The sequence below is a fragment of the Pseudopipra pipra genome, chromosome 3 (genome assembly GCF_036250125.1).
Source record: "Pseudopipra pipra isolate bDixPip1 chromosome 3, bDixPip1.hap1, whole genome shotgun sequence".
In the NCBI taxonomy this organism is placed as follows: domain Eukaryota; kingdom Metazoa; phylum Chordata; class Aves; order Passeriformes; family Pipridae; genus Pseudopipra; species Pseudopipra pipra.
The window spans coordinates 23880049-23906123 of record NC_087551.1 but is presented as its reverse complement, the minus strand read 5'-3'; the positions used below and the strand labels follow the sequence as shown (position 1 = coordinate 23906123).

At 40.8% G+C, this 26075-nt stretch overlaps 1 protein-coding gene across 6 annotated transcripts in view; it reads left to right on the top strand.

Moving 5' to 3' along the window:
- The window catches only part of TRERF1 (transcriptional regulating factor 1), a 102239-nt gene that overhangs the window by 19910 nt on the left and 56254 nt on the right, over window positions 1-26075 (top strand). For 5 of the 6 annotated variants that reach the window (XM_064648327.1, XM_064648325.1, XM_064648326.1 and 2 more), the window contains exon 2: window positions 8464-8519. The gene's annotated coding sequence lies outside the window, so the exon portion shown is untranslated. Of the gene's footprint in view, window positions 1-8463; window positions 8520-12301; window positions 12430-26075 lie in introns of all 6 variants that reach the window. The other variant, XM_064648322.1, reaches the window with a different exon arrangement.

Sequence of the window (26075 nt, the reverse complement as noted above, 5' to 3'; positions counted from 1 at the left end):
ACCTTCTCCTCGTGGGGTTTTGCAGGATCAGGACCATGAATTAGCTTCTCCATACACCGTTGGTGACCCTTGGCTGAACAGGGTAAAGAAAAAAAAAAACATAGCACGTGTACTTGTAGAGACATAGCAAATAAGGGGACTGTTCACCTTTTATTTTAGCTCCTAGCAGTGCAGGTTTTATTGAATTGCCATTAAAGGAGGCTTGGTGAGGTGTAAAACGGACTTGTCTTGACTTCCTCCAGTGATCCCAGCACTGAAGTGCTGTGGTGCCTGTCCTGTGTTTCTTGGGTTAAGAAAAGTGAAGCAAGGCAGCAGGAAGCAGGGATGTAAACTTCTCAGAAGCAGCAGGAAAATAATGACATCACTGTTTTTTCAAACTTTGAGCCATCTTAAAGTTCTAGAGCTGTTTTGATCATATCTGTTTCATGAGGAAAAATGTGTATTTTTTTGTAGTGCTAAATGTGGTTATATACTTAACTTTGTACAGTGCTGGCATATGCAGACATGGCAACTGCTTTGAAATGGTGTTTCTTTTATTACAGACCTGATTAGTTGGGAGGGAATGGGAATTAGATATTCTAATAACAAGTACTGGCAATATCTCCCACCACCCCCCCTTAAAATAGCTTCCACTTTTATTTCTTTTTATGTGAGGTGCATGTTATCCAATGAAATAGAAATATAAGAGACAGTTAGAATTCAGATTTTTGTGAGGTAATCTTGTTTCAGCAAAAAAAAGGCTGTGAAACTTTTAATAAAAAGTAAAGAAAAAAGTTTTAGAAGTTCTGGCTCTGGAAACCCACTTTTTTCTTCTGAACTTTTTACTTATTGGTGTGATTCTTTTAAAGAGGTTCTGCTGCTTTCAGAAAAAAATGATGCCGAATGAATATCATGGGATAATACAGAAGCCTTTATAGGATGTGCACTGACCTACCTAAGAAACCCAAGAGAGATAATTACAACCTTTGGTAGTCTACATGTAAATGCACTTTGCAAACGATTTGCCATGCAAAAAATGCCAACCAGTTACATTTTGGAATCTATATCTATATGGAAAATGGACTGTAAAAGAGATGCCTATTTCAGGCAATTTTTGATGAGTTCCAGATTTAAAAAAATAAAATTATGGCATATTAAATTATTAGGCATCTTTATTAGGGTGTAAGGAAGATTTATGGTGCAATGAAATATTGCTGCAACCTAATTTAGAACTTGACAAATCTGGTTTTATAGGGTTGAATTATAAGGGATACCTCATTATTTGTGAGGAAAACTTTTCTTTATTGTTATTCTTGGCACCCTGATCTCCCTTTTGGTTGGGCTGTGTTCTGTAGGAGCTGCTTTGGGCAAGATGTCTCAGCTGATTCTTTTTCAAGGGAGCTGTGCAGGATGAAGTCATAATTAAGGTTCACATCCTGGCAAGCCTTTCTTACCACGTGTGGTTGCTGATTTCAAGTTAAATGCTTGCAGTCCCCGTTTCTTCTCTCAGTCAGAAGTGTAGGTCTTCTTAAAAGCATAGAATATTACTTTATTGTCAGATATTCCTTACTGATAGTGTATATTAGATACTGTATATACAGTATCAATAGTAACAGAAAATTTTGCTACACCAAAATTACATTTATGGTGCTTTTTTTTTGAGGCCTCTATTCCTTTCTTCTGCATGCAGGCCTCTTGATTGCACAAGGGCATTCTTTCAAGCGAGTTTCAAGCGAGAGGCAATGTATGACCTGGCATTATGGCTTGCAGCAGTAACTAGAGAACATCACAAAAAAATCCCATCATTTGCTCAGTTTAGGAAGTAGGAAATTTGGGGTAGCAAATACTTCTTTGGCCCTCTTTTGAGACTTCTTATAGTATTCTTGTGTTGCTGTTTACAGGTTCTCCATTGAGAAACAAAACTGGAAACTTAAGTTTGTGCATTTGACTAAGCTGAAGAGCAAATTTTAACTGGAAATAATATTTCTTTGTAGGGGAATACAGTTTTTCTTGTGCATTGTTTCCTGTGCTGCACTGACATGTGAAGTGATTGATCTTAAGCAAATTGCGTACACTCGTAACTACAGCCGTCTGTGCGCACCTAAAGGAGCATGTGACAAAGGAAAACAAAAACACAGACTTTGAGCTCAGACAGTAAATCTTTTGGGGACCTTTTCTCCTCATTCTTGTGGAAGAGAAATCTCGGTTTCTCCTGATGCTGGCTGTGTTACCTGACCCCGTGGCTCCACAAGTGTGTGTTCTGATGTGTTGTGCCTACCACACTGGAGGAGCAAGGCGTTGCTGGGTGGCTTATGTGATCAGGTATAAGTAGAAGAGGAAGTGTTTACATTTAGAAGGCTCTCATACTGAATACTTAAATGACTTACTGGTAAGCACAGCTTCACTAGAACTCCAGTTCAGTATGTGTTGAATGTGCACTATGTTATACACTTAGCTTCAACTATAAACCATTTGCTGAGTTTTAGTGACTCTGATGTTTAGTCTTTGCCCCCCCTGTTTAGACATTAGTAGCCAAGTGTTCTGCCTCTGTATTTAGCCTTAAGTTGCACTTTTTTCTGATGTAGTCATCAGATCAAATTATTTATAAAATGAGGACATCCTTTTGGACTTTATGTGTAAACAGTCTTAAATATGTGCACAGGCAGAGAGATTCTTTTCTGTTTATCCACAATTGAAGACCAGACATTAATAAATGCTAACATTAAATAGGGTTTGTTTTTTTTTTTTTCCCTGCTTGATCTTCACTTACATTTTCCCTGAAAGGCTCAGATTTCTTCTCTAGATTACCCAAAGAACTTTCACCTTGATCAAGGTACTGGTTGCAGTATGTCTCTGCTACAGTGATTTATCGTCAGTTAGGGTAAGCAAGTGAATTCTTTTAGAGTGATTCCTACTGGGCAGATATTAATTGTAATCAAAACCATGGTAGGAACACTGGCACGTGTTTGAGAGTAGGATCTGCCATCATTAGGCAATATGGTGACTCCAGGACTGTTAATTCTGGAATTAATGGTGAGAGCTGGAAACATGCCACCAACTCACCAAGGTGCCATTTAAAATTTTCTTGGAGCCAAGTTGGTCTTGGGCTTGGATTATTTTTAAGACATCTCAACAGGCAACAAAGTGCTCCCCTTGTAGTAGGGATTTGGGGGTAGTAGGAAGGGATTCTTAATCAAGATCGGAGGTGACCGATGATGTCTCAAGCTGCTGCAGCAGGGAGACTCTTTTTTGGCTCTCTCTGCTGTGTCTTTTTGCATATGATGTACTAGAGACCTGGGAGGTGCCCATAAGAGTGGCAACCTTCAGCAGAATGGGGAGAAGGGAAAGCAAGAAGCAGGATGCTGTAAGACGGGGTTTGACAAAGGTGCATCTTTCATAGGTTTTAAAGGTACTGACTGCTGCCAGGGTAACTTCATTTCTGTCTTTGTTTCAGCTTTCTGGCTTTTTTTGCCTTTTTTAACAAAACTTCAAGCACCCTCTTAGCCAATGACAGCAAGGTTTGCAAATCAAAACCAAATCTGAGCACAGCACTACACTTGAGTGAGCTGTGCTAATCTAAGACAAGCTTCTGTTTCCTGCTTGGAGCTTCTCTCCTGTGCTCTCGTTTGGCACATGTATGGTACTGTGTGCTGACAGACACCTTTGAGGCACAGATCAGTTAAAGAAGTGTGTGTGGTGGCTACTGCTCCAGGCTTGGTATTTCGTGTGCTTATTGGCTACCTACTCGTGGTTAGGAAGTAGGTGTTTGGAGTCATGTAGGCTGGAGAGGACTCCTGCATTTGTGAACTAACATCCATAATGGAGCGGTGTTGGGTCCTTTTTGTGTGCTGCTATGATCAGACAAAAAGCTTAATCTGCCAATGGAAGTGTTCCCCATAAGAAGTCACGGAGTGCAAGCAGTGTGTGAGCAGAACATTTTAGGTAGCGAATACGTTGAACTGATACAATCCCACGTAGCCCAGCGCTGCGGTTTGCATAAAAGCAGACCCTTAAAGACCGTGCGGTCTCATCTTCCATCAGCAACTCAATGACTGACTTTCACTTTCCTTACAGTAAGAGAATTGATAGAGAAGAGAATTTGCCATCAGTTTTCTCTCTCCGCATTTTTCCAGACAGTTTGGCCTCAACGAATTGTACAGCCTCCCTCTACGCTGCGTGGGAGAGTACAGACTGCTGCTGGCGGCAAGGAGGAGAGATTAACATTCATCTGTTCTCTCCTCGCTCTCTTTTCCATCCCGTGGGCATGGGAGACTTATGAATGTGCTGCTCCTTCGGGGAGCATTTCTACTCATTGCCCTGATGACAAGACCACAGAGACACTGATATGGTTGTGCAAGTTTCACATTGCTGATTAAATAGGCATACAAAAAAGTCAAGTGCAGTAGCTCTCTGGAAGAGGTCAGAGAAGAAGATGGAAGGACTTGCATAAGGCTTAGGTCACTTGTTTGCTGAGAGGTCTCATTTTCCAGAGTCCATGTGCATTGAGGGCTTAATGCAAAGTCTGCCTTCTCACTTGGGTCTTCCATGAAAGCTGTGTTTTGCAAGAGCTCTGTGCCAAGCAGAGATATTTACTTCTTTAATTTTTACTCTGTATTTTAATGTTGCATGTATAGCCAGGAAATCTGATGAATATATGGGAATAAATGTTGTGGGGTTTTGTGTTGTTTTTTTGTTTTTGTTTGGTTTTGGTTTTGTTTTTTGTTTTGGTTTGGGTTTTTTGTTTGGTTTTTTGTTTGTTTTGTGTTTTGGGTTTTTTGTTTGGTTGGTTGGTTTTTTGTTTTCTTTTGTTTTTTTCTTTGTTTTTTTAAGAAAAGTATTTTCCAGTGTGGAAGTTAAAGTTGATACTGTACAATCATAGCAGTGGTGATAACACTCAAACGCAGGATTAGGAGATTTACTTTCGCTTTGTGGCATTGGCAGGGACAGGAAAGATTTTGCAAACAAATGTTTGTGAACCATCCTGCCGCAAGGGGAGCTCTCAGCTGGCATCATCCTCCGGTATCCATTTACCGTCCATAGGAGTCAGGTACCGCGGTTGGGTGCACACCGTGAGGGGGTGATCCCTCTGCTCTCTTCCTGCTGCATGAGCAGCAGGCTCAGGCTGTCTGGGCAGAAACAGCAATTGTTGTCCTCAGTGTCTCATGCTGATACCAAATTAAAGGATCTCTCAAGTAAGAGTCAGGCATTCTTTCCCCCACTGTTGCCCATCCTAATGGGGAGGGGTTGATAGTTAGCATTTACTAATTTAGGACTGTGGAAGGTTTGTTCTCAATGAAATGCAATCAGGAGATCTTGCTCCTCCTTCAGTTAGTAGTCCCTGCAGGACAGGGGGCAATAGGCCTCTTCCCATCCTTTCCCACTGCCTAATGGGATGTGATGAGGCAAGTGCCACCACCGCGGTGGCCTGGAGGTGATGGAGCTGCTGGTGTGGGTGGTGGTTTGCGAGAATCACAGAATCTGGGAAGTCTTACAAGTGTGCAACCAGCATCCTGCATGAGGTGGTGGAAGAGTACAAATGCAATTTATTTTGAAAAATATAGTGAGGATTTTACCTGGGATAGCATATGTATTGCATACGTTGGCAGGGAATTTCTAAGAGCTTGTTTGAACTTTTAGAAGGATGTTGCTAACAGGAATCAAGTGTGATGAGGTCAGTACAAGAGGAACAAAACCTTCCATTCAGATAAGAGCAGGGGAAGAGAATTACTGCCACGTGTGGGACTGGTTCAGGCTAAACTGGTCCGTGCAGTAATTTCTGCAGCTCTTCAGAAACATACTATGGGCTTGAGCTTCCCAGCTCAGACAGGTCTACGTTCACGTTCCAGGCTTTGGGATAGCAGGAACGTCACCATCTGTGTCCTACTTCATTTGAAAAAGAAAATTAAAAAAAATCCTGAATGCCAGCCATCTGCTGATATCACATCCAGATTTTATCCTTGTATCTGGGGGCAGAGGAGGAAGATGGTTTCTGTGGGGAGAGGCACTGTGCAGAGAGAAAGAGCTGCCTGCACCTGGGGGTGCTGCTGGATCCAGAAACCAGGAGAGGAGCAGGTTGCCTTGGCGTCTCAGTCCAGCTACCTTCTGTAGTAAAACAGTCCAGCCTTGAGAGAGTGCAGCTGAGTCCAATCCTGCCAACAGAGTCTACAACACTTGGTTTATGGATTATTAAGAGGAGATCTATGAAGTGGATGCAGAGTGATGGGTAGTTAAGAGCCACCATATTGATGTCTGACACAAAAAGATAAGTCAAGGCTTTTTCCTTGTAGCCTGGTCATTGGGCGTAATGTTGTTTTGGAAATAGATTAGGAAGTGTTTTTCTACAGACTGGCTATTAAAATAGGCCCACTATCTCGATGGGAACTAACACAGGCCCTCGGCTGGACACAGGAAATGAGCAGACTTGCTTTTTTTAAATCCTTTTTATCCCAGATATCCTCCAGTAAATGCCTAGTGAGTTTTGATTTGCTTATGAAAGTGCTTTTTCTGAAGTAAATGTGTCATTTTTCTATGCTGTATTTCTCTTTTCCTTTGTATTATAGAAGTTGAGTTCTGTTTCTGTCCGGATAGGTCTGTGTGAATGTGAACACAAGTAAGGCAGTAGAGAGTTAAAAAAAAAAAATCCATTAATTAAAATATTTGCATTGGGAGCTGCAAAACATTTACTCTGAGTAAAACAAACTTCCCCATTGTTGTTGTATGATTGCTACAGTTGCTCTGAAAATAGCCAGGAAGAGGTTGTGCTCTGAGGAATTTTACTGGATTGGCAGGGAAATAGAAGGGTAGGGATACTGAAGGGGGCTCTTGGTCAGTGGCTCTGTTTTGTTCAAATCTTTCCGTAATGTAGACAAAATTTTGATCTCTTCCTTATAGGAAAAAAAGAAATTAAAAAACCTCACAATGGTGGAACTATGTTGTCATATTATTCTGGTAATGCCAAAAATTAATGATCATCGGTAGAATCTGAGAGAATGGTATTTACAGGATGAAAAATTTATTTTTTTAGCACTTAAAGTGTATACTAACATGCACTTGAAGAAAGGGGGAAAAGGAAGCATCCCAGATTAGGCAGTTTGGACCCTGGCCCACAGGCAACACTCCTGGCTGGGGACCCATGTGGTGCCATCCCTGTTTTGCTGGTGGGGAAATGGCAGCACAGCGTGGTGGAGGCTGTCACCTTTCTGTGACAGTGAACACCTGGGGGTTCCTGCTGGGGTCTGTCGGCATCACAGCTGCTCCATGTTCAAGGAAAGCCAAGTGAGTGTGCATCCAGTTTTGTACTTTAGGCACAGGGATACTCTTCAGTAGCATCACTATAGGAAAAGTAAGCAGACATGAAAACTGTTTGCTTCAAGTCCTTTAATTCCTGCCATATGTCCCCCAGATGACTGGATTGAAAAATTCAGCATTAGTTGTTTGCTTTTTTTAATGGTGTTCTTTGGTACGGTGTGCCATTTCACTGTTGCACATTCCTGACCTTTTCCAGCCTGGCAGTGGACTAACAGGCCTTATGGGCAGGACACTGAAAAGGCTAAAAGGGTGTGTGAAGGGGTTGGTTTGGCTTTTTAGGTCCTTGTTTCACATTTCTCACTCTAGGCAGACTCTTAGTGGTTTTCAGGGTTTCCAGATGGGAAGTCTCTCTTCTGCCCTAGTGACTCACGGACTGGCTGGATTGCAGGTCATGTCATATTTTCTTAATTGTACCATGGATAAGTGTTTGTTCAAGCCCAAATCTGTCATGACTGTAAATTTTATTGACAGTTCTAAGATTGCAAATTTGCTGGTTATGTGTGCGGTAGTCTTTCCTCTGATCTCAAGTATGCCAGACTGCGTTATGTTTACCTATATTATAAAAACACCTTGATTGCTTTGAAAGGTTGGTTTGTAAAGGTGTTAAGAAATTAAATGTACTTGTTCAGGGTGGGTGTCATTTAAACTTGAGCATGAGAGTTTTGTTCCATCAGTTTCTTGCATGCTTTACTGTGTTTAAGAAAGGCTGCTGCTGACAGTTTCTTGGCCTGGAGATAAAAGGTGCTGCTTACCCAGGTTTGATACTCTGATGGAAAATTGTCTCCACGATGTATAACACTGCTGGGATTATTTCTAGCCATTACCATTGGTCTCATTTTACAACCATTCACATTATGTAATTTGATGCTCATTTAATTTCATGAGAGGATGCTGCAGACTTACTTACGACTCGGCAGGGCAACCTGTACACTTTGACCACCTCTGTTATCCTTGCCAAAGGAGGAAGAGCATGTTTCTTACAGAACATGTTATAACATCTTTAATACCTTTATATCTAGGTTTCCCAGATTGCTGCAGACAGGAGGGCAACTTGCCCGGAGTGTAGATTATACTGGAATGGCGGGAGAAATTTAGGGTTTTTTTTCTTGAACTGCTTATTAGACTTTTGTTGTAAGGTTATCGGGAGGTATTAATGGGCTTTTTCTTTTGTTGCAGATGGAATTTTATGACTCGCTGTATTTTGAATAGGACAAGGAGATGCGCCTGATAAGGTAAGAGAGAGGGTAAGATAAACATGTTCCTATACAAAATCGTCTCACTGGTTTGATTTTGGGTTGAAGACAACCATTTCTTTCCCTGACAGAACCCTGCAAATAATTGAGATGTTTATTTTTCAGTTACATCTGTCTCTGACTCTCCAAGCAGAGACCACCTCTGTTCTATACAGCTTCTGACCCAGTCCTTTCTCCTGGTGAACTGATGTACAAATTTAGAAGACAAAAACATACGCCCTTTCAGGCATAGGGCTTAGCAAGATAGATCGTACTTATGCTACTGTTTTAGAGCTTTTTTTTTTAAAGTAACAGATGAGATAGAAAAGTTTTTGTTCAGTTTTGAGATATTGCCTCCCCCACCCCCTATCCCAGATATTTGAAAGGTAAAAAGATTTCAAGCTGTTTTAACTTCAACACTTTAAACCTTGTTTTTCTTGTAGTATTTTCAAATTTGGACTGTTTTTATTAGGACAGAGTCTATATGAGTAGAAAACCTCTAGATTTGAGTATTTGTTGTCACTAGTGTGGTGAAGGAAGCTGCAAGTTTGCTGATTCTTTTTAAATTTATTTGTTTTTATTAATAGCATTTTTTAATGGCAGTGTTTGTATAGATACTTTCTTTCCTTTCAGTTTCTGCTTCAGAGGCTTCCACCGGTAGAGAGTAGATGTCTTCAGAACTCTTAGATGTTGGGATAACCGTATTCAAACAACAAACAGCCAAACAAAGAAGTAGTATTATACAGGGATTGTCACTGTCTTTCAGTATAGGATCCACACTGTAGCTATCCAGCTCTATCACTTGTGTGTTTCATTTTTGTCTCCCCTTTCTTCCTGAGCTCTGTGCCATTTACAGGCCTCAAAAATCCCTATTGTTCTTTTTGGCTCTTGGTTGGAAAATGTAGTGGAAACAGTTAAATGCATCATTGTATGAGGACCAGGACTAAAAGACTTTTTCCTTGGATTCAGAGATTTAGCTGTTGTAGATGCTCTTGAGGTTTTTTGGTTTATGGGTTTTGGTTTTGTTTGGTTTTTTTTCCATTTATGTTTTGTTTGCTACGTAGAGTTAGCCTTTGGAGGGTAGCTGCCCAAGCAAGAACTCAAAACTTTGAATGACTCTTGGCATTGTGTGAGATATGCAAGAATCAAAGGCTTGTTTACTTCTTAGGTTTTTTTGCAAGTATTAAGCATTTTGTCCATTTAAACTACCCCTCTTTCATGCCATTGTTGGATCTTGTTATGAATATTTTATATAAAAGCTCTACACTAAGGTGGTCTTGTATGCACATAGTTGGTAAAATACAGCTCTCCAGGTGAGAGGCCTTGCAGTCTGCAGCTCTGTTACACAAAGCACCTTCAATGCATACCTCATTTGTTATGTAAACGAGCTGCTTCACTTGCACGTGTTCCAACCGGTCCTCCTATGCTCCAAGAATGGGTAATTAAAGTTGCTTTCAGGACTTAGAGTATTTTCAGCCACTTTAGCTCGACCTGCACTGGCACCTCTCCGCAGGCGTGCAGGCTGTTCAGCTGCCATCCCATTGCATGCCTGCCACCGGCACTGATGCAGCTGGAGGCTGAGGGATGCCCACTGTGCCTTTGCCACTGGGGTGCTTTTGTCAAAAAGCAGCATGGCCAGAATGGGATAGGTAGAAGTGCTTATGTTCTGGCTGGTTTGTTCAGATACAGTTGACCAAGAGGTGTGTTTGTCCAGTGTCAGTGCAATGTGGGGGACTTTGGTGTGCATGTGGGATAACAATTTACTTATTCAGCTGCTAGTATTTTCTGAAGATGTTATCCTCCTGTATTATACCTATATTATATAGTGTATGTTGTTCAGTACTGTTCTCTTCTGTGAAATGGATATTGATAAATCCGCGTTATACTGTTATACTGTCTTTCCCAGGGCAAGCTCACTCTTCCTTTTTGTGTAAAACAGGCACTGAGGAGGCTCTGTTTCTAGCAAGTTCTGCAGCTTGAGGCAGTGAGGCCTCTCACCACTGCTTTATTGCCTGCCCCAGGCACGTGCAAATTGTAAGCCAGATCCCAGCAATCGCAGAACTGGCTTTAAAATGAGATACTGTGAGGAAGAAGTAGCACTTCCCACTGGCTCTCATCTTTCACCTATAGAAGAAAATATTCTGTCTGCATTTTGTGTAATGCCTTCTCAGGATAAAATATAATCCTGAGCTGGGAATGTGTGTCTTGTTCGCCTTTCTTTGAGAGGGCTTTGTTTATCCTTTCCCCAGCAGCCTGGGCTAGGGAAATGCAGCTGTCCCATGCTTGTCCTCCTGTGTTATAAGAAGTGGCTGTCCTGGTCATGTTCCTTCTCAAGGCCACAGTTGTCAGGTGTCCCTCTTTCTTTCAGCTATCCCTAGCTACTGTGGATGGCATCAGCGTTACTTTTTTCTTTCTTATTTTTTTTTAACCTTCTGCTTCCTTTCTGCGTTCTCTTATCCTTCCAGGGTTTTCATCCTTCCAGGTAGGCATCTGAATCCTGCCCCAAATGTGCCCTTGAATCCTGTCAGTATCTCCTGTCCATGTTTTTTGTTGGTTGCTTACATTTTTCATGGGTATTTCCTGACCCATTCTCTGCTGTTTTTTTCTTCTGGAGGAGTCCTTCTGAAGGATTCCCGTGTTTCTTGCTGCCGTTCCAATTAAAGGGGTTGCTGTGTTTTGGTCCCATTTAAAGCAATGATAGATGGTCTGGTCTGTACAAAGAATAATCTTGGTTTAACCCTAACCATGATGACTTCCTTGTAATGGTTGGCTTTTGGCATCTGTCCTATTGATTACATGATGAGGTAGAATTAAAAAAAATGAATAATAGCTCTTTTAGTATGCCTGAAGCCTAGTGATGAAATTATGAGACTTGGCAAGCTTGCAGCGATGTTGATAGGTGCCAGACCTCTCACCCAATATTTTCTTTTCCTTCCCCCATATTTCCCTATGCCTTTATCTTACTTCCTTCCAAGGAACTTGGAGCCCTTGTGAACTGCAAGTCAGGTTTCACGTGAGGTGTGCCTGATAGCTCGGATCATAAATATAAAATTGTTCTGTAAGGCCTAATCTATTTTCAGAGGTATGTTTATAAGGTAAAAATTACTTTGATCGCTGAAACAGCATTGTGTCATTTTTGAAAGGAAATGACAAGGAAGTAACTTATCAGGCCTATTTTCACCCGCCGTTAGCTTAGACCTGACAAATTGCAGCTCCAAAGACTTGTGCCTTAGCAGTTCCAAATTAGGTTGCCAATTAATATTGATTATCTGAAAAGCAGTAGGTTGATGTATATTCTATTATTAATAGCTGTTAATGCACTTTATAATACCAATCTGTTTTGCAGACATTTTCTGGTTGTTCTTTTTTAATGAGTCTTGGCAGTGAAAACCATGCTTTTACACATGCAGAACCACAGTAACTTGTTGAAGTGTTTGTGTGTAGGGGGGGTTTGTAGGGTTTGTTTTTTTTTTTTTTTTTTCTTTTTGGGTGTGTTTGTGTTCTTGTTTATTGTGACACTTAATTTTGATGAGACCAAATAGAGGCAAAGTCCAGTAATTATTTCTGTCTAAACTGGTACATTGTGGTTTCTTCTTGTGTTAGTGTGTATCAGTGCAAAACTCTTGCATCACTACTCAATGAGTTTTAATAACTTCCTTTGACATTGCCTATGAGTATTTTTGTCTCCACAGAAGCCATCTTAGGAAAACTTTCAAAATAAGAAAGACAATTTGAATAAAACAGTAAGAGGTAATTTGAGTTCCTTTTCTTGTGTGATTTAGCTGTTATGTCGCAATATGTGGAAAGTACCTGGAAAGCACAGGGAGAAGAATGGGAAATATCTCATGCATAAGGAAAAGCCTCTAACAGTGTGTGGGGGTAGACTATATACATAAATGTAGACATCAAGGTAAATGCTTTTTCCTCTTTTTTACTTCCAGAAAATTTGAATATTTGCACAATCTGATGTTACAAGTTGTAAATGCTTAGCACTTCTAAAAGAATAAATTACTTCAGTGCCTGAATGTGTAGATAACTGTCAGCTTCAAAGGATCAAGTGAGTTGGAAGGAATGTCTGGAGAACTTGGTATAGGCAGGTATCAGGAAGAATACAGAAAGCAGGGGAATATATTCAATTAATATAACAGAGTCATAGATGTAAGTTTATGTATAAATTAAGACTAATTATGTTACAAAAAGCGAATTTCTGTGGTTCTGCTTTTAGCATAAAAGTGGAATATTCACTTCCCTCTCCCCATCTCTGTCATACTGTGTTTCCCAATCTGCTTGTTGTAAGAATTGTTCTGCTTCTGTAAAAATTGAGTTGGAAAATTAACCTATTTAATACTTTTCAAACTACCCTTAGAAAAAAGGCTACCTTTGGCTTTCGAATATCCTTGTTGTGAGGTGGTTGTTTCTGTAAGATATAAGTAACTCTGAACTCTTGACTAAGCAATTAAGAGAAACTGAAATCAGTACTGTAAAATGTGCCTTAAATCTATGGGGTTGAGATTGAAAGAGCTGTTGTTCTTGAGAAGTGAACTGATCTGGAGTTTCCCTTGAGCACGTAAAGCACAAAGATAAGGTGTAATTTAGGTTCGTAGTCTCTGGGTTGCCTGTCTCCTGTCTTGCACTGCACCCAGTGAGGCAATGCAGGGTGCTAAACCTGGCCAGAATTACTTGCTTAGACTTCTCCTTAGGGTTATTTTTCTGAGCCAAGTGTTCTGGGCTTCAGCAGATACACAAGCACAAGGGGATTGTCAGGGCAGACCATGGGGGTTGCAACTGCCCCTGTGGGGTGAGTGCCCACCAGAGCAGGTCTGTGGGGTGATGTGAGCATCACTACTGCTGCTCGTCACTGAGCCCACCACCACGCTCCCTTCATCCTTCCCTGATGTTGGTGGTGTGACTGGAGCTCCTAGACATGGTGTGGAGAGCAGGTGACCCTCTCCCTCGTGAGCACACGGTACCGGCTCTGTGGCTGTGGACCGGCTGCCAATTTCAGTGCTTGAAAATAGCGCTGGCAGCCAAGAAACTTCCAACTGCAGCTCTGCTAATGACTGGTATTGTGGTTTTGGGCAACTCCCTTGGTTGTCTTTGAGTCAGCTCCCCTTTCAGTAAAAAGGGGATGATACTTACTGTTGAGATGATTAATTATTGTGCTTCAGATGTCAAGGTCCTGTCATGTATTCTTACCATTGTTATGGAGAACCTTCTCTGCTTTTATTAAGAAGCCCTGGCTCCAAGAACAGGACAGATTGCAGGGACTTTTTTCTTTTGAGTTCCCCCCCCCCCCAGTAATTTATGAAACAGATCACATTGACTTTAGGTACCAAAGTGCCAACTACCACTACCAATCTTTTGAATCTTGGCTCCTTCTCCTCCCCTTTTCCTTCCTCTTTGCATCTCCCCCTTGACTGTCCACCCTTCATATTAAACCTTTCCTAAATTAAAGACAGGACGCTGGATAAAGTTAAAAGGAAACTTTTAGTTGAGGCTGATGTTGAAATCCTAGCAGTAAGGCTAAGGGTTTGCTAATAATGTAGCGAGATATAGAAATGTTCTGCTTTTTTCTCAGAAACCCATTCTGTGTGGAGGTTGTGCAGTTTCCAGGCTCAGACTTGGCTGCCAACTTGAGATGTGTCAGTAACTTGCTGGTTTTTAAAAAATAAAATTAAAAAGTCTAAAAATAATATTGGGGGGAGCCCCATGAGTGAAAGATTGCAAAATTCACATATGAGATTAAATTTAACTTAAAACCCCCTAGATATTTAAATTAAAGGAAAATATTAGTTAAGGTACCCGGACAGAGCTCTGAAAACAGCAGAAACTTGTTTGCTGTTAAATCTCCCACAAAAAATGTGCTCTCTCGGTTTATGAGTGACCTCCAGCTGCAGGTGGTAATTTCCTGCTCCAGGTGAAAGAGAGAGAAGATGTGTTTAAGGAGCAGAGAGCTCTCCCTAGTCCACCCATGTGGGTGGTGGGGCTGTAAGGGGCGGGCAGCTGTTGGTGCTCCTACTGGGTGCCTCTCTGCAGCCCAAGGAGCAAAGCCAAAGGTGACTCTCATTTAGTCTCTGGTGACCCTCTTGATGCTCAGCCAGTAGCCAGGGCTGCTTGTGACTTGTGGACTCCATAAACCCCAAGTTTTAGAAAACATATTCTTTGAAATACGTTCATAGGCTTCTGTCCCCAAAATGAGCCTCTGGTGTCTATTCCTTCTGTCTTTCTAGAGCAGATCATGAACTCTCACTCGGTAATTTCTATAGTGAGTGCATAACTTCTCATCTTTACAGAGATGTCTGCTCCTGACTATAAATGATGGAAGGAGACATGTCCCCTTTTTGTTTATCCATGGAGGGATGTAATATATAGTGCATGGATCTAGTACGGTGCGTAATGTTTTTGTTGAATACAAGTTACTGTGAGTTGAAAAGTGGAGAGAAGATATGGATATCATAAACTTTGATGCTCTGATCTGCCATTTCCACACTTGGAAATCACTTCACGTTCCTTGTTTATCCACATAAAATTTTGAATCTCTAGCACCAATTAACATTAGGTAGAGTAGCAGAATGGTAGATTGCAGTCTGTCCTGGAGTTTTGGGAAAAGCCTTGAATACCCAGAACTGAGGCCGTGAAGCACTTTGAAGACAAATGAATTTTGATTTTAATATTCTGATGGTGCCTAGGGAGGGAGCAGCCTGTGCTTCTGAAGAGTTGTGCTCCAAGAGCCATACTAGTTGGAGTTACCCAAATGCAGAGGTGTATATTTTGAATGGATAGCACTGCTGCAAAGTGAGGAAGATGTAAACACCAGAGGAACTGCACAAGATTTTAGTCAGCTGGATAAGACTGAAAGTGGATCTTGGGGAAATCGTATTTAGCAAGCTTGCTGTTGATGAGTTTCTGAGCATACCACACATCAACTGTAATTATGTACAGTCAGGCAGAGGAGTTGAATTCCGAACTCCTCCAAACTTTTTCATCTGACCAGAAGAAGCTTTTGTGGTACTAGTTTTGGCTAATGTATTCTTTATCTTCTGAGTAAATTTTGGTAGAGACATTTAACCACTTTGTTGGTAAGTCACTGATAACCGTTATCCTCTTTGATAAGCCAAATATGCAGACCATTTAAATTCTCCATATAAGATGTATTCTCTGAATCTTTTCTGAAGGGAATAGACCAGAAATGCATGTTGCCCTTGTTGTTACTGTTTTTTAGATAATACTCTCCCTCCCTACCTTGCCTTATACGAGATAACGTTCTTATCCATCCAGAGGTTACGTTTCCTTCTTTAGCTGCAGATTTGTGCAAGAAATTTAGTGTCTAGATGGTACCTGCTCTGACCCCCAGTCTTTTTTATAGGATTGTTGCCTTCCCAAATGCAGTTCCCCAGGTGTATCTCTCAGGGTTCTTCTTTTTCGTTTTTTATTCCCAGTAGTTTGTAACTTTATATTACTGCTATAGTAAAACCAGCTGCTGTTCAGAGAAACTATACCTAGCAAAATATACACTTTACTAGAAAGTTGCCTGATTGTCTTTTTGCTTACCGTTGTTATGAAACCAGGTTTCATATTCTGTGCAGACGATGAGAATTGATTCCATATTTTCTTTCTGGTAATAGCAATGAACAGCATCCCATCAGGCCTCCAAAACACCAGTGAAAAAATATGAGAAGAAGTGGGGTACTTGGTGTCATTACAAATAACACTTACAGAATTTTGTATCACTGAACTTCTTGTACTCTGCAGTTTAGGTTTGTGTGAACATAATTACAGCTTTGAATTCTTTCTTTTAAATATTGCATGTATGTGGGGGAGTAGTTGTTTTGTTTTTGCTAAGTAGCATTTTTCCAGACAATTGCATTCATAGCACTTGTGTTCTTTTTGGAAGGTTAAATTTAATGTTGATAGGGGGTTTTTTTGGTCTAGTTTTTATGCGATGAAGTACTAGACAGTTGCACATTTACCATCAACTAATAGTCAAAAGGTGCAGTCTCATGAAGAGTTGGCTAAAACTAAATGAATAGGTCTCAATTTCCTGTGGGTGTGGGGTTTTGTGTATGTGTGTGCACTGCTTACCAATAAGGAATATAGCAACTTTCTTCTGAGATAGCTATGTTGCCAACTTTTATGCTGTTGAAGTAATTTTGTTAAACAGGAGAAAGAAAAAATTTCATAAATCATCAAAAGGAATTTGTCTGCAAAGTGTGCCAACAGGGTTGGGTCTGTTTTTCCTCCTCCGTTTTATCAGGAGGAAAGCTCGTTGCTTTTGTACTGTATCAGCCTTTTGCTTTCACATGGTGAGCCTTAACAGTATACTGCTTTCATGATTTATTCTAACAGTTGCCTGTGAGTGTAGTGTTTGAACACACCTCTTGGAGATTAAAAAGGTCAAGACTTTTACTTCCATAGGGATGTTGTACACAGCCTCATTTTAGGCATGTCACTCTGAAGTCACTCGAGTAATTTCCCTAGGGTGGTGTGGAAAGGCTGTGGGGATTTGGGCAATGGTACCCTCCCAACAAAGCCATCTTCTTCTGGTCAGGGAATACTCTCTTTGGTTTGTCTGTTACAGGCTCAGATGAATTTTACCTCTAATATATCCTAGTGGTGTCACTTTGATCCTGTGCATTGCTAGTTTGAAAACTTAAGAAGTGTTATTTTAACACTTTTTCTTTTACAAGGAAAAAGTGTACACTCTGGCCCTTATCCTAGTCTGTGCTATTAAAAACAGGCAAATGATTAGACCTGACTGTGTCCACTTAAACTTCCTTTAGGTTTCTTGAGTAGACAACTTGAAAGAACAAATTATGTCTTGTCCTTTTTCTCTCTAGTTTCTTCTGATGTGCAGCTTACAACACCATCTCCTTTTGTAGCCTTAAGAGAGGGAGATAGAATCATAAAATAGAATCATAGAATCAACCAGGTTGGAAAAGACCTCTGAGATCATCAAGTCCAGCCCTTGATCCAACACCACCATGGTTACTAGACCATGGCACTAAGTGCCACATTCAGTCTCATCTTAAAAACCTCCAGGGACAGTGAATCCACTGCTTGGGCAGCCCATTCCAATGTCTGATTACTCTCTCCATAAAAAATTTCTTCCTAATATCCAACCTAAACTTCCCCTGGCAGAGATGATGAAGTCTTTACTAGAAATATTCTCTGAAGCTGAACTAGTTACACCATCAACGCCACTAACAAAACTCAGCTGAAGTAGCACTTTTTTGCCACCATGCTAGGAAGATCTCCAACAAGCTTTTACTGATTGAAAAAAGTGGAAAATGTGCTTGGGGTGTACCTGTGCAGCTTGCTCTGTAACTTTTTCCTTCTATGATATTTTGGATGGACCATACTGCCTTGAAAACTTAGCATTTCTACCAAGAGAGGTTGCTGTAGAGGCCTTGAGGGGTGCCTGCGTTATCTCTCTGGCAATTGCTAAATGTGTGCTTCCTGTGTCACCAACTCAGAGACCAGCTGTTGTTCCTCAGTTCTGATTTGAGAGTCAGAGCCAGATGAGGGTGTGTTCTTGCTTCTTCAGTTTCTAGACATGGTGCAAGGGAAAGAAAGCAATGTCCTGACATGCTCTGATGAAGAGTGGAGTCTTGAGATGATTTGTGGCTCCAACAAAAGGAGGTGCAAACTACTGTTTAATCTAGACTTTACCGGGTACTTAAGGGTCATCTGTAGAGTGATCTGAAGTTCTGACATTGTTTTCTGGTGGGATGTGTTATTGCATGAGGTTTGAGTGAAAGTAGCAATGGCCACTGTTCAGTAAAACCATAGCTGACAGTGGTTTAGACAAGGTATTCTCTTACAGTATTAAAGTACTTTTATTAAAGCAAGAAAGACGGCTGTGTGTCCAGATGTCACCTTGAAGGATCCCGATACAAGAATCAAAGCAAGTAATGCTGTTTAGACTCTGGTGAGTCACATACACTTAGGAGATCGTGTGCTGTCTGTCATGCAAGACAAGTTCACATTTGCTTAGGCTACCTTCTTGTCATACATGGGTTTGGCTTTCACTACTGATTAAATTTTAAATTATTTCCCTGTGTTTTCAGATGTTGATGTAATATTAAAGTGTCAGTTCTTTTTTGGTTGCTTGTCCTCTTCCATATATGTGTATATTTATTTCTTATTAAAGAAATACACTTTCATGTAATTGTATAATACTATCTGAAGAATAGTTGAAGGGGAGGTACTGGTCTTCTATGTTCTTTTTCTCCTATTTAAAACAGAGACTGATGTGATATTTACTAGCAGTCTCTTGCTGATCCAGGGGCATTATTTTTAAAGAACAGTATTCTGAGAGTATTCTTTTCATTTGGAAGGGGTTGACATCAGCTTTTCATGTTCAGCCAGTGTAGATGGGACATATGAAACACAGCCATACAGGTTGCTGTTGATGAGAATGTGGTTTGTATTAGTAGTTTCCCTAGAAGGTGATGAACTTGTTCCTTAACAATTTAATTACTTAATTTTGGGAAATCAGGCAGGACATGAGGATTTCTGGTGGTTAGCCCAACAGCAAATCACTTTAGCCTGAGTGTGCCTCAGAGTTTTGACCTGTGTGAGACGATTTATAATATGTGCCTCAGAAGTACTGTGAAGGTACCAAATTAATGCTTTCAGTGGAATCATAGGATGCTTTGAATAAAGCTTTATAAAAGTGCACAGTGTTCTTATACACAAACTATTTGGTATTAATAGTATCTCTTAAATGACAAGAAAAATGAAATGTGCCAGATTTGTGAAGCTGGAGAAATGTTTGCTCATTATTTTGAAAGAGCTGGAAAGTACAGATGGAAAAGGGAGGATGGAAATTTAGGTTTGGAGGAAAAAATCCCATGGGTTGTCATCATGGATGTGGTTTTAAAATCCTGCATTTTGTTACCTTGTGTCTGTAAATTGGCTTTGTAGGTGGCTGGGCGTGTTTCTGAGCAGGGCGAGAGGGAAGAGAGAGTTCACCAATGCAGAGCAATGCAGAGCAGAGGAAGCTACTGTGCAAACTCTCTATTTGAAGATGTGACAAACCAGGAACTGGTTGTAGTTCTTTTATTAAATAGGAAATTCATGCAACCACAAAAGACAAGTGCCTGGCTGGAACATGTATTAGAAATCTGAAATTGCAAAGGACAATCTTTCAACCTACTTTACTGTTTGGATAATACTTCAAAAGCTGAAAAAAAAAGACCAGTGTGCAATGTGCCTGCAGAATAACAATTAGCGGCATTTTAACCTGCTTGTCCACCGTAGGGTTGTTCTTTCATAAAATCATAGAATGGTTTGGGTTGGAAGGAACCTTAAAGATCATCTTGTTCCAACACCCCTGCCATGGATAGGGACATCTCCCACTAGACCAGGTTGATCAAAGCCCCATCCAACCTGGCCTTGAACACTGCCAGGGTTGGGGCATCCACAGCTTCTCTGGGCAACCTATTCCAGTGGCTCACCACCCTCACAGGAAAGAATTTCTTCCTAAAGTAAGGAATTTCTTCCAAAAGGATAGTGATGCCTTTATCTGTGCTGCTGTAACTGAGATTCAAGTGCTCTTCATACTGTGTGTGGATCTTTGCCATCCTGTCCAAGCTTTGGAACGTCTCTGTCTGTCCTTCCTTCCTAGGCTCCAGTTCTCCTCTGCCACAGTCTCTAATGTGGCCTTATGAAAATGGTTTAGTTTTCTTGAAGCCAGCTCACAGAGAATGAGGAAGATTCACTCATCTCGGGTGGCTGGAGCTTCTTGCTGTATTTTAGTTATTTTAATTGGTAACAGTGAGGTGTGAACTTTCTGTGAGAGGTGAGAAGTGAAAGTCCTGCCTCTCCATTGCTTGGGATACTAGCATGCTCAGAAATGAGGAAATAGCTACCCTTTAACTTTGTGATGGAGGCCAAAACACTAAAAAAAACTCCAGACTCGTTTATTCAGAGAAGTGAGCTTGATTATTTGGGAACAGCTACATGATGATCAGGGTGTTTTTCCGATGGGCAAGTTGACCATCCTTCGTTAGGTTGGGCCGATTAAACATTTAATTTTTAAATGAGCTGTGGTAGGTATGTTCTTAGCTACTCCATTCAATATCCTAGGGAAGGCTTTGTGGCTAGTAATTAATTCTGGTAATTAATTCTGCTTTTGAGCTAGGATTCAACAAATGGCTGCACAGGTTTTATTTAGGCAATGCTAACTTGAGGAGATGCGTTGAAACTTCTCTGACCTTTGTTAAAAAGTTTAATAGAGCTTTAACTTTAGCCTAGGAAAAGAACACCTTTAGGTCTACATTATGGTGTTCCTGTTCTGCAAATAAATCCATGTGGGCAAAAAGCACTGAGCACTTAGGTCTGGTATCTAGACCCTTGCTTTTAAAGGGAATCTTCTCATACAGGCTGTAACATCTTGTGTGACATCTTCACATGTGCTACTTCTCCAGCATGCCCTTGCAATGCTTGTGCCATTTGTCTGAAAGATAAAGTTTCTTACTCTAAAAAAGCAAAAGTACTACAACTAAATTGGTACTTTTGCCTATAAATATTACTGTTATTTAATAATGATAGGAATTCTCCTTTTTGAGCTGAAAGCAGAAGCAGCACTATGTTCCGACAAGTTGTTCTGACTCAACTTCAACCATAACTTTTTAATAGTCACTAAATGCCTTATTGTATTTAAAAAACAAAACAAATATTTTTGTTTTAGAAGAACAAATATCTGATATGACAGCATAAAGCAAAAGTTTATTATGCATATACAGTTGAAATAAGTTAACTTATTTAAACTGTATTGTAGACACAGTGCTTCTGCATTTGAAAAAGTTTCATGACTCCATATAACGATATCAACATATTTCCATAGTTAATTTCCAGCCTACAATTGTATTATCCCTTGTCTAATGGAACATCATAATATTAAGTAAACTAATAAAGCTAATGTTAATGTTGCTGATGCTTTATTAGATACTACATAAAGTAAAAAAAAAGCAAAACACTGAAAAAACAACAACATAACAAATCCTACACTCACTTAGCCAGGATATGTTTTAATTCGTGAAGTTTTTCTGGGGGGGTGGAAGTGAAGGGCAGATCTAAAATTATTGTATCCAGTGCTCAAAATGGACCAGTATGCAATTGCATGCTGAACTGCTGTGTACTGTTGCTTATGAGGACATCAAATATGCACCGAGTGCTCTTCAGCACTTTTCTGCAGAGATGGTCACATTTTATGCTGGGACTCCTGTCACGTTTATGTATGTCTACATATATGCAGCAAATAGAGTATTAATGTAGTGAGCATAAATGGGTGATGAGGCAATGTGATTATTCAGAAAGGGAAGGGAGAAGTAACTAAAAGCCTTTAGTTGGTAAAACTGAGATAGTTTTTTTCAAGATCACTGGTAATTATACTGAACAAAGCTATTGCTTACTAAATTTGAAAATGCCACCAAAAATCAAGGTATGGTAAAGACATCCTTTGTCACATGGGGTTAATTTCCTTTTGATGTGGGCTTTTATTTGATTAGTATGAATGTTAGCACAGACCAGTCCAACTCTATGCAGGGAAGGGCTCTCTACATTCTGGAGAGCAGTTTACATTGGAAGGGAGCTGGGGTGATGGTAAAAAGCTAACAAAATACAGAGGCCTTGCAGCACTAATAAAATAATGGATATGGTCTTGGAATGCAAAAGCCAAGCATGTCCTCTAGGAGTGTATAGTGTTTTACCAGTCTGTGATGGCACAGGATTATTACTGGAATAGAGTCCAATTCTTATGTGCCTGGAGAAAACTGCGAGATTGATTACAGTTAGAAAACCTGTTTTGCTGTTAGATTTTTAATTTTTTTTTTTAATAAAAAGCTTTGCATGCTTACTTCAAGTGAAGTGGCTGAGTTGTACTTTGCAAATATCTATAGAGGAAAGAAAGTACAAAGTTCTTCAGTTTAGTAGGAGGAGATATAATGAGACTGAATAGCTGAAAGTTGAAACCAGATGAATCTGGGCTGCTTGTAACACACAAATTATTAAACAGAATAAATTGCTTGCTAAAACAACTCCCTTTGGATGTGATGGATTCTTGATCACTTGCTTATGAATTAGGACTGCATGTTTTTATTGCTGCTGTATATATGTATATAGCAAGAAATATATCTGCACGTGGGTCTGTGGCATGCCTTGAATGGAAGGTCAGACAGGTGATCTCAATGGTCTGTTCTGGTTTCTGGATCTGTGGGAGGCAGGTAGAGATCACCCAACCCTGTGAAATGTTGTACCAGCCAAGTCTGGTGTTTGTGCTCATATTTGTTCTCAATACCATCTCTAGGAGGCCAGTGAGGTTTTCTGGTTTGTTGTTTCTTTTCTCTCTTTGGCAAATCTGGGTTTTGTTTCATGACTCAGAAGGGAGAAAATAGAATTTAAGTCCTGCCTACCCATCCATGTGGAGAGTGGCTTCTGTAGCTAAAGCAGGGGGTGTCCTGAGGGGCTTTGGGTTTTTTATTCAATAGTTGGGAGGTGGGGTTTTTCGTTTTGGTTTGGTTTGGTTTGGTTTGGGTTTTTTTGAGGAAGATGAAAGGAGTCAGATAAATCAAATTTTGCATCTGTGAAGATGTCTTCCTGAAGAAAAGAACGGTACAAGTAGAATAGAGAGGAAAATGAACATATGATCATGGGTTTTATTCAATTTTTGCTTGATCTTTTGGGAAATAGGTGAATTTGCACAGGTCATGGAAAATGAAAAGCTAACTCACTAGGGACCCTCCACCGTTAGTTCGGTTTTCCAGATTCATTCCGTATCAGTAATAACTGGACTTATTTTTCTTTTCCTGGTGACTGTTTAACCCATATAAAATGAAGTTTGTCTTAATCCAATTTCAAATAGAGACATGTTTCCATCACCGTGTGAAACTTCTGGCACACTTTTTGCAATGTGTTACCCTGTGTTCTACAGAGAGATGGAGATCACACTAGTTGAGTTTCTTGCCTGCCTCTGACTTTGCCTTTTCGGGTTGTAGCAGAAGTCACAAGGTAGATCTGTGCAACACTGCTGCACCTGGGCAGCGGACCCAACTTGGCAATTCTGTATTATTTACATGGGTCAAAATAAAATTCACATATGCAATTTAGAGTCTTATAAAAAAACCCAGAATTGCACTTCTTGTCCCTACAGTAGCAATGCTTGTGTAGAAATCTTTGTCTGGACACTGTTGGTCAGAAAGCCTTTTGTGGGGAATGAAGTTTTGTGTTTTAATGAAAATCCAGTGTTCTCGTTGCATTTACGATGTTATGGCAGAGCTCTGTTTCACTGAGTATGAGAAGCCCCATGAGAATGGCAGAGAAAATGCCCCTGCCTTCACTTCTGACACGTATTACGTGTGAATAATTTATGGTACTTCATTGCAAATGGAGTGTTCTGTAGTATATTTGTAAATAATGAATTCTTTATGACAGGACATCTGTATCTGTGGATCCTGTCTCACAGAACTCATTTTCTAAATACACTTCATGATAAGATGTCTATCCCTTTTCCCAGGCTGCCCTGTAATGAAGTACTTTTGTATTTCTGATGTATCTGTTATCCATTTTGACTCTGACTCATAAATGATCTGTAGAATTTTGTGTTGTTTGTGAGTTGATATGTTAAGTTCATTTTATAATTAGGTATATGTAAGCATTCTGATTTTTGTACTGTATAAAATCAGTTTAATGGAAGACTTAAATGCCACTTAAGTTTGCTTCTTCTAACTTTCCTGAAGAGAACATATTTTGTAAGACAGTACTTAACTTTTTTTTTTTAATTCATAAGAAGTAGTTTCTGGTTATGCTGGTAATTTGTGGGGTGCAGTGTGCTAAGTGCAGTGTGCAGTTCACAGTGGTGATGCAAGAAATGGGGAATGAATGCCTTTTTGGCCCCGAATGTGACTCTGGGGCTAACATCTTCCCTTGCTTATCTGTGCAATTTGATAATACTCACTTGAAGGCTTACTTTGTCTAGATCACTCCTACAGTTCGTTCCCTAACAGGACTCTAGCAAAACTTCTCCAGCTGTTTAAATAGTCACTGGGCAATGCTAGCTATAAACTGTATATCCTCTGCAAAATGTTTAAGCATTCAGCCTGGTTACTTCTTGCCACAGGTTTGTGGAAGAGGCTGCTTTACCCCCTCCTGCCTGAAATATTCCACGTGAGCATGGGGGAGAATTTTGGTGGTGCAGGAGAAGCAGACACCTTGGGGGGCTTCAGATTCTTGGCCCACCAGTGGGTGGCAGAAGGGATTGATGTTACCTGTGTTGACCTGCTGACTTGTGCAGCTGTCTGATGAACCAAGCCACTAAAAAGATCCAAGGTGGAAAAACAATTTTCCACAAGGAAAGGGCTAGTTTGTCACCAAGCCCATTTCGGTAACTTATGTTTCCCATGTGGTCCACAGCGGGATTTACCTATCTCGGTGAGGGGGCAGCTGACTGAGCTCAAGGCTGGGAGCTCTGCAGGCGGATTGGCAGCAGATCCCTGGACCAGGTGGGAGGATGGCTGTGCAAGTTACTGGACAGCAAGATATGGAGGGATGTGGATGAAACACTAGCATTACCATCTTACCCACATTTGCTAAGGCAATGGGATGCATTAGTTACAGTGCTACATGGATGAGAAATGTGCCAAGAGGGAAAAATGCTTTAGTTTAGGTATGCTAAAAAAAACCCCACTGTATTTTCGATTCTTAAAAAGGATGGGGAGTCATCTGTGAAATTATCTCATGCATACCCTCCCTCATCAGTGCATGGTGCCCAGGCAGCAGTGTGTGAGCCTGGTCCCCTGCCATCTTCTCCTCTTCCCCCCATCACTTGTCTTCCCTTTTTCCTCCCTGCCCCATAATTACTCTTAAGAACCTAGTACCAGTGACCAATTTCAAAGCTAATGTACTAGTAATCCTTTTGAATTCCCTCAGAAAGGGAGAGAAGTTAATTCTGGGTGCCCGCCTGCCCCTGTGCGGCTGCCACAGTTGCTTAGCAGCCAGCGGAGGCACTGGAGAGGAGCAGCTCTCCCCTCCCTGAATCATCTGTGGAGAGAAATGAGAAGACAGTTATTACTGGTCAGCTTCATTAGCATCTTGTTTTCTCTCCATCTCTCCTGCACACATATACACACCCTTACCTCCCTCTGCTCAGCACTTTCTCACAAGCAGTGGAATGGCGTCTCCCGCATTCAAGCCACCCTCGCTGCTCACAGGCTCAGAGAAATAAGGCAGCAACCATCCCAGGCCACTGTGAGGCCCTAGTCTGCAGCATCACGAATGCGCTGTGTAGATGTTTTACTGTCTCTTGAAAGAGTGGGGTTGTTAGGTGCTTCAGCTGACAAGGTTGTGGTTTTGCACATAGGCCTCTTACTTAAGTTTTCCATTTTTAGTTGTAGGGTGCTCGTCGCCTTTCACCACTTTTCCTTGCAGGCTCTGACAGAGTAGCTCTGCTCAGTCTTCCTGCAATATCTTGAAGACATCTCCGGCTTTTGGCCAAAAGCTGCGGTCTGTTCTGTTACCACAAGTGGTAGTAAAGGATGCCAGCCCCTGCCTTGATTG